The following is an 8,951-nucleotide window of genomic DNA, read 5'->3' on the forward strand; positions in this document are numbered from 1 at the left end:
TTTTAGAATGCGTAACTATATTTTGCAAGAAGTACACATAAGTCTACCTCTTCTAATTTCCTCTTCACTTCTCATTTCTGCAACGATTTGCATTTGGTATGTCCATAACTTTAGGTAAGTGTAGATTTTCAACTTTTCTTGCGTCAGGTAGGCAAGTGCACGTTTCCAGGATGTCCTACTGGTACTTATCTTGGAAGTTCTTCGTCTTGCTCTAAGAAATGTATTGGTGTATGAGAATTGTCAACATAATAAATCAAAGATTGGGTTACGCGAAACAGGAAGTAGTGAAGATCAAGAATATTTTGTTCTCTGACACCAAGTACCTTGCAGTCATCTTTGTACTGCAACCAACTGTTTACAATAGTAGCGTCAAAGAAATATTCCAAAACACCAACAGTCCATTTATTCTTCGATGATAAGAACGGTAATGCGAGATAAGACAGTGATCAAATTCACACCTCCCATGTTTTCATTGTATTATCAGTGGCGTTGAGTTCGTGATCTGTACATACTGTCTATCTTTGTTGGAATATTCGGAAAAGTGCTCTAAGGATCCCCAATCCTTCCTATCCTCTTGATTTCTCTCTGGATAATTAAATTTAGGAAAATAGTTCTTTTAGAGTCTTATCACTCCAACCTCCATGGATAGGTCGTGTGCTTCCAACATTCTTACCCTTTTTTAGTCCCACAACGTTCTTTCATCTGGCGGGGTTTACTGTAAGACACAGTTTGTGGAGAATGTTACAATGTCTGTAGATCACAAATATTTGTGGCACCATTCTGCTGTAGAAGCATCTTTGTGTAGACCTAATGAGGTTAATTCCCATAAATTATCACTACTTTCATAACTGGAAGCATTGGTGTCAGATAAATGGTTCATAGTCATTGTGCTTGTCTGAGATACCCCTAATAAGATCGAAATTACTATCTGAATCCTGTCATCTTACACTTTCAAAATTCTTCAGTGGGTTATCCGTGTTCAGAAACATTCAGCAAGAACATTCAGGAAGATCCTGCAACAAATAATGGTAGGAATGATAAGTATTGCAGAATAGCATATTTCTACACTAATAAATACTTATTGCACTAAATGGTAATAATAAGTTTCACTAGAATTTTTAATGCTAATTCATTTGAATTTAGGAAAAAAACACTGCTTAAAATAGTTGGTCTAGGTTCCATGCAAGTCAAACATTTCCGGAACAGAAAACACAACTCAGACCTAATGTCCACATACGTGGACATACTGCCTCCTTGAAGAATAATAATACAGTCCCAATGTCCACACTTGTGGACATATTTATTTCATTTGCTACAGCTTGTCAATAGTTGAATTGAATGTATTTATTTTAGGAAAAATATCCTCTGACATCATCATTTTAATATTTAAATACAATAGAAACCATTAAAAAAGAAATTCAAGCAAAATATCAAACAATAATTACCTGGAGGTTGGAAACATGATCGTGTTATTCTCTTGATTGTATTGTCCATTGTTGTAGTTCATTCCATAGACGTGCAAAGTTGCTTGATTTTCTCCCTTGCGTTGTGTGATCTATAGATATTACAATAAGACAAGCAGTAGTACCAACTGCGAATTGTTGTGTCTAGAAAACACTAAAATAATTTGTCCACAGATGTGGACATTAGGACGGTAGAGGATATCTATATCTATCTATCTATCTATCTATCTATATATATATATATATATATATATATATATATATATATATATATATATATATATATAGAGAGAGAGAGAGAGAGAGAGAGAGAGAGAGAGAGAGAGGTAGATAGATAGATAAATTAGTAAAACTAAATAGCTGCAATATAATTTATATTTGGGCTACAAGTAGTTCAAATCCGCTACTTTTGAAGCTCAACCACGCTACTTTTTCATCTTCATATCTAGCAACACTGATTTCAGGTTCGTTTTTTGAGGTGCGGTTGTTATTTTTTCCAGCAGTTTGGTTTGCAGATATTGAGTGGGTGTAGATTAACGATACAGGTATATTCCTTTGTTAAGGTTTACTGAAATGTCCGAAAAGATAACATGTGAAATTTAGGTGTGGTTATATTCAATTGTTGAAATTCAAATGTGGGTGGTTGTATTATTATATCAGTAAGAGTGCACGGATATAGTATACATGAAGCTGCATCAGTTCCCGAAGGAGCAGGATGCTCATACTTTTACGGATTATTCATTGAGTATGTACGAACTTACAAAGGGGGTAACAAAGCGACTTTTATTTACTTATCGACTGATACGATACTTGTACTTTATCTATGACTATGTGTGTGTGCGGGGGGGGGGGGTTTAACGCATATCTCATGTCTTGTGCACATGGATACTTCTTATTATTGCACTACGTAGAAAATTTATGGTATTTCATGTAGAAGTGGTAATAGAACACGAAGGAAGCGCAGATCAGGGGGTTCTCATGTATAATATTATCAAATTTTAACAAAATGGGTCCAAAAAATTTGTAACTTCTCGCTACTGACGTTAGTAGTGGAACAAGAAAATGACGTAATAAACGTGATCGAAGCTTCACAGAAGGTTCTAGAACACAGGTTCCACTATATAGATTAGTAGCTAGGTTGGTTTCGTTCTGTAACAAAGTTTAAGGCCTATGTTTAGCAGAAGGGGTCCAGCCCTTTTCTCTAAAAAATGTTACAATTTTGGTGATTTCTGTCTATATTCGGTTAGTTTAGGGTAGGGTAGATTAGTTTAAGTCAGGTTAGGCTAGTTTAGGTTACGTTAGGTTAGTTTAATTTATGTTATATTAGTGTAGGAGTCCCGCATTATTTTCTAAGAAAATGATAGAATTTCACTTATTTCTACTAATATTACGTTAGTTTAGGTTAGTTCAGGTTAGCTTATGTTAGTTTATGTTAGGTTAGGTTACATTTGGTTACGTTATGTTACGTCTAAGTACTTGCATCACTCATTTCTCCTGTAAATTTTGTGTTTTTTACGTGCTTCTGGACCCCTTGTACTAAACATACCCCAAGTTTAATATTTAATTCACATAGTATTGCCGGGCGAGCGTGAGCGAGTGTAGGATTGTTAGAGCCCCGCAGGGCACGTTGTTTTCAGTCTATTACAGCTAAATGGGAAGGGGGACCTGTGTTCTAGAACCTTTCCGAAGCTACACCCTCGTCAAAGTACTACCTTAAGGGAAGAAAATTATAATTCTAGAGAATTGTGATTTGTCACTTGTAAACTGATTGCATTGGAAACGCGTGACAGTTTAAAGTTATTGAGTCTTTTTTTTTTTTTTTTTTTTTTTTAAATTCCATTTCTGCGCACTAATATGCACAGTGTATCGTGTTTAATGGCACTCTTACCGGGAATCCCGTTTTATAAATGACTCTAATGTTCGAATCCCAGTGTATCAAATTTGTATTTCCTCAATGGTATGAATGGGAAGGGGTTTGCCCAGCATAATATCATAACGCTGATATATAGCGGATATATGCTGTCTTCTTTTACGAAACTCCTTATTTATTTTTCTTTTAACCAGGATTTGGCTGGTTTAAACTATGGTTTAGACCTTGGCTTAAAGCAGCTGTGTGTGTGTGTGTGTTTTTTTTTTTTTTTTGTTTGTTTGTTTGTTTGTTTAATACCAACTTGTTTAAACCAAAGAGAGAGAAAATAAAAAAAAAAGGAAAAATGCTTTAAATCGTGTGAACTTATGGCGACGTCTCCACATATCACACAATCTGACTTCCCGTTTATCTACTTTTTACACTTTAATCAAGGAGTCCCATGTTCAATTCTCGGTCGAACCACAACCCATCTTTGAAATGTAAACCAAGTGGCGATTCGAGGTGTCCCTTTAAGCGAAAGTCTTCTCCGTGATGACATTGGTATTTCATAAGGATGCTAAGCCTGAAGATACGAAACGAAACCAAATTATAAATTTCTAGTTGCCTGAATGCCTGTTGTTTTATAAACAAGCCAAAAAAATGAAAAAAATTAAATCTTTGAGTTTTACGTCCCAAGGTTATGCCGGTTAGGTTAAAGGAGACGGTGATGATGAGTAATGAATGGAATGAAGAAAGTGGGAGGGAACGGGAGAACTCCGAGAAAACCCACGCACATGGTGTTTGTCCACCACAAAGTTCACTTGGCGGGGGCTGGGATCGAACCCGGGACCCCGAGCACCAGAGGTGAACGCTCTACCACTGAGCCACCGCGGCCCCTATAAAGAAGCCAAGGTTGCTTAAATATATTGATAGAAATTGGTAAAATGTATCAACTGCCTACGTTGCTTCCAACATCAGCTTGGTTTTAATTTTATTGAATGATATCTACATACCAAATTTGTAATTTAATACCTCAGTTTTAGCATAGTGATTATGATACGTTGACCTTAAAATTTTACGTACAAATACATTTAAAGTTCGTGGATTTTCCCAATGGCTAAGGCGGGAGTTTCCCAATTTGTATATAATTCAGTATAATGTTTTTACTTGTGTAACTTCATCATTTTGTCCTTCTGAAATGACTCTTGACAATTATATTAACAACTAGACCTATGTAAAGATCAGTACAACGTATTTTCATCAGGGTCCTTTGTGAGTCGGCAATCGCACTTGTGGTCAATTAGTCCCGGTTTCATGTCGAAATAGACAATTTCTCGTGCATGTAAGCCGAGAAGCGGTTTGGATTCTGCTTTAACCTTATGTTACCCCTTCCAGCATAACCTTGTTGTTGCATAATAACACCAAGGCGATACAAACTAATTTCTGTCCATATCTAATATAAATACATAGAGTAAATTATTTAAACCAAAAGAACCTGGTGTTTTAGGTTTTTTCAATAAAAACAATGGTTTTTGCCAACCCTGCTTTTAACAGAACCAAGCTTACTTCAAAAGGGGAATGTATAAGTAATCAAAATATGTGGAAATGAGGTTAACTTCCGTTAAGCCTCGCCGTGATTTATTATTTGAAACCGAGCTGATCGTAATCTAACTTGTGTTATATACAGGGTTTTCATAAAGTATAGACGGATTTAATTCGCTTATAATTTATATAAAAATTCTCATATTGAAATCAAATAAAGTGCAAACGGTAGCGGAAGGATTAAATTTTTACCTGTAATCTGCACCAGCTCAGTTCATTCACCGCCACACCTCCAACTGGGCGCCATTTACGTCCACACATTCGCGTAGGTGGCGCTGGAATCCACTCAAAGCGTTCCGCCGTGTTTGATCCGAAATACCCTGATCCACAGACGCCCTGGTTTTGAATTTAAGTTCTCCAAACCACCTGGCTTCTTTGCATAAACTTCCGTTTTCACATGACCCCAAAGCCAGAAGTCGCAGGGGGTAAGGTCGGGTGATCTTGGCGGCCAAGCGGTCGGGCCACCGCGGCCAATCCATCGGTTAGGGAATTTCTGGTCAAGGAACTGTCTCACCTTGATTGCATAGTGAGGGGGTGCCCCGTCCTGTTGAAACGCGATGTCGTTCTGGATTCCACGTGCCTCCAGTTCCGGAATGAGGTATTTCTGCAACATATCCAGGTACGAATCTCCATTCACGGTCTTCTCTTCAAAAAAGAACGGTCCAATCAGATGATCATAGGACACAGCGTACCAAACGTTCACTTTAGGGCTATCTCTCTCATGTGTCTCAAATTCCTTTGGGGTTTCCGTGCCCCAAACGCGACAGTTGTGTCGGTTAACCTTCCCGGAGACATGGAAGGTTGCCTCATCTGAGAACATGATGGCTGAAAGGAGAACGTCGCCATGTTCCAACTGTTTGAGCATGGCGTCACAGAAGTTGAACCGGATGTCCAAATCTTCATCATGCAGATCCTGGACTATCTTGATTTTGTAACCTTTGGCCTTGATCGTCTTCTTGACTATCTTAAACACGGTTGTCTGTGGAATTCCGAGTTCCATGGACCGTCTAGGAATCGACTTCTGTGGGCTGTTGATGATGCTTTCCCTTACCCTGCTCACTGTTGCAGGCGATGTTGGCGGCCTCCCACTTCGAGGACGGTCCAGGACGTTTCCTGTCTCCAAGAACTTAGCATGCCACTTTCGGATTGCACTCTCAGTCGGTGCCGGCTTTTTGAACTCTTTCGTGAACTTTCGACACACCAGAATTGGTGATTTTTAGCTCTGCGTACCACAGAACACATTGCGCTTTCTCTTTCACGACGCCATCTTTGATACGGTAAAAAAAAATAGTCTTCTCAGAGGAGTTTTTCATTTATTTATTTCTTTAAAAGACACACACACCAAGACAGCTTACAACTTACTTTTAACAGTCAACATTGAAACAACAATGGATGGAATTTGGTAAGAAACTAACCCTTGCCCTCCCTCTCCCTCTCTCAACGTGTTCAGAGTTGCCGCTTATCTAACAGTGTTGCCAACTAAAAATTTAATCCTTCCGCTACCGTTTGCACTTTATTTGATTTCATTATGAGCATTTTTATGAAAATTATAAGCAAATTAAATCCGTGCAGACTTTATGAAAACCCTGTATTGGGGATAGGGTGGGGGCAGGATTAATGAACGTTATACCGGGAATGTCTCCTGTAATATATGTAATAGGGTAAGCTGAAGTTTGTTTTATACCGCGTAATAGTCCATAAAGAAGTTATGGTAACCTGAATTCCAATGTGAATGTAGTGTGATAAGTCATGATCCGGAATGATACATGAGCGCATAGGCTGTTTCTACCATCTTTGTGTACACGCATACCTACGGATTCATCGCGAGTACTCACTAGTGTTTTCCTGCCCCTATTCGGATTAGGCGCATCCTTTTTTACTGACCATCAAGCATACTTTGTTTAGTAGATTTTTGGGCATATTGTTGGATTTGGGGGACAAGAATTTTTTGACTAAAAATTTCTTTCTTCGTATATTTTCTGTATTTTTTGTTAGTTCAGGTTAGGTCAGGTTAACTTTGTATTGGCCCCCAGTACCAAAATTATCCCGGGTCAATCCATTTGAAGTGATCCAGAGGTGGTTGCTCGACCATTTTTTAAAATTATGAAGCTTACACAGTTGTTTGCTTCGTTTTTTTAAGACTTTAAAACTTTGTCTACAGAGCCATTCCAGGTCTAATCAACACAATTTGAGAACAAAATTTACTTTACCATCTCAGATTAGAATGAAATTTTGCACAGGGTTACTCTTCATTGTGACTAAGAAAAATACCAGATTGAACTTTATATATCGACCGGTATTCAAGACAGAGCTATGTAAAGTTTGAAAAAAATGCCCAAAATAGGATGGTCAGTGTATTCTTAAATTGAAATTGCAGCTCTCCTAATTCAGCTTGCGAGCTGGTTGAGGTGTCGTTTTACAGCATTTTTCATGCCCTTTCCTGTGATATGCAACATCATATAGGCTGATCCAAATATTTATTATCAAAATCAAAATTTTTCAAAAAGTACATATTTTAAAATTTTGAAATTAATTCCATGAATAGACAGTAGTGTTGTAAAGCACCTGGCAAAATATGAATTTGGGATGATAATGGGTTCATTGGGAAAAAAATTAAAACTAACACTAGTTTTCATTAATACCTTGTAATCTGCTAGCTATACTTATTACCTCATACTTTAAAAACTAACTTAAAGCAAGTTAAAGTATTGATACTTTTAAACTTTAAAATAGTATAAAACAAGTTTCACAATTAAAAATATTACTGTAAATAAACGTCGTTTGTAAAAAGTATTCATATAACACTGGTACAACAGCAGGGTTGGTTGGTTTAAACCAGATGTTTTTTTATAGAAAAAACAATTGGTGTAAAAAAAACAATGCAAAAATGCTACAAATCGTAATCACAAATGCCACATGAATTTCATAGTGACGTTTTCACATATGTCGAGTTATCTGTGTTAGTTGAATCTAATTTTTGCCTTGTAATTAAGAAGCCCAACGAACCCACAAAATTTCTCCCAGGTGGAAACCGAGTACTGGTTCAGATGCTACTTCAAGTAATATGTGCAATCCCTTATAAGCTCTCTGTTACTTAAGGACGTGAAGCCTAAATAAATCAAACGAAATGAAGCAGCTTCAGCGGGTAGGCATGAGTTCATTGGAGAGCAAAAGGGAGCCTTCCTTAACTATACAAAAGAAAATCTCAAAGAATCAGAATTTGCTGTCACCTGATTTTCCTGGAAATTATAGCACAGCGCTACAAGATGAAGCACAGAGCTACCACTGGACAAGCTAACAGGTCACAATGCAGCCTTTTGTTTTATATTTCAAACAGGAAAACAAAGTTGAAAATGTTCAATATGTAGTTGTTGCCGACTGCCTGGAGCACAATACAGTTGCTGTTTACATCCTTCAAAAAAAGACTCATATCATTTCTGATATCTAAATATCAAAAACTTCCAAACATTTTTTTTTTCTCCCAGAGGTCTACCGCGCAATACAAAAATAAGAACCTCTGCTTTCATGAGGCAGCTTTTAAAGTCAAACGAGGGTAGTAGTTCTCGGCTATAGCACAAGGAAAAAGGCCTTGGGATGGAGTAGGCGGTTCAGTAAAGAGACTGGCAGCTTGTGCTAGTTTCCAAGGAGCATGTGATAATCAAATTCAAACCCCAAGACAACGTTTTGAGTGGGCAGCAGAAAACATTGCCAAAGTAAATTTTGCCTACTCAACCCAAGAGAAATATACTGAAGCTGAAATGTTCGTGGGAAGTCGTTTCGATCAAGCATTGCCTATCAAAGGAACACAACAATATGATGCATTCATTCCCAAAACTACATCAACATTATTGGTGAAACACATTTCAGATGGTTTTCAGGGTTGGGAAAATGAAGTGTCACAATTCCCAAACAAACTTCATTTAGAAGACATATCAGGCTATGCCACCCCTGTCGATGAAGGAAATTGGTGGTTCGGGTATGTTTTACAGAAAAATGAAGAACTTGATGAAGTAAAAATAACTCTCCTTTATCCACCT

General features: G+C 37.5%; 1 protein-coding gene across 1 annotated transcript in view; it reads left to right on the forward strand.

Moving 5' to 3' along the window:
* Nucleotides 1-1,881: 1,881 nt before the first annotated feature.
* LOC145680912 (phosducin-like protein 3) overlaps nt 1,882-8,951 on the forward strand; it is a 220,213-nt gene continuing 213,143 nt past the window's right edge. Inside the window, exon 1 of the mRNA XM_081752073.1 lies at nt 1,882-2,008. The gene's annotated coding sequence lies outside the window, so the exon portion shown is untranslated. The remainder of the gene's footprint in view (nt 2,009-8,951) is intronic.

This window comes from Thermobia domestica, chromosome 3 (genome assembly GCF_964235325.1).
Source record: "Thermobia domestica chromosome 3, izTheDome1.hap1.1, whole genome shotgun sequence".
Classification (NCBI taxonomy): domain Eukaryota; kingdom Metazoa; phylum Arthropoda; class Insecta; order Zygentoma; family Lepismatidae; genus Thermobia; species Thermobia domestica.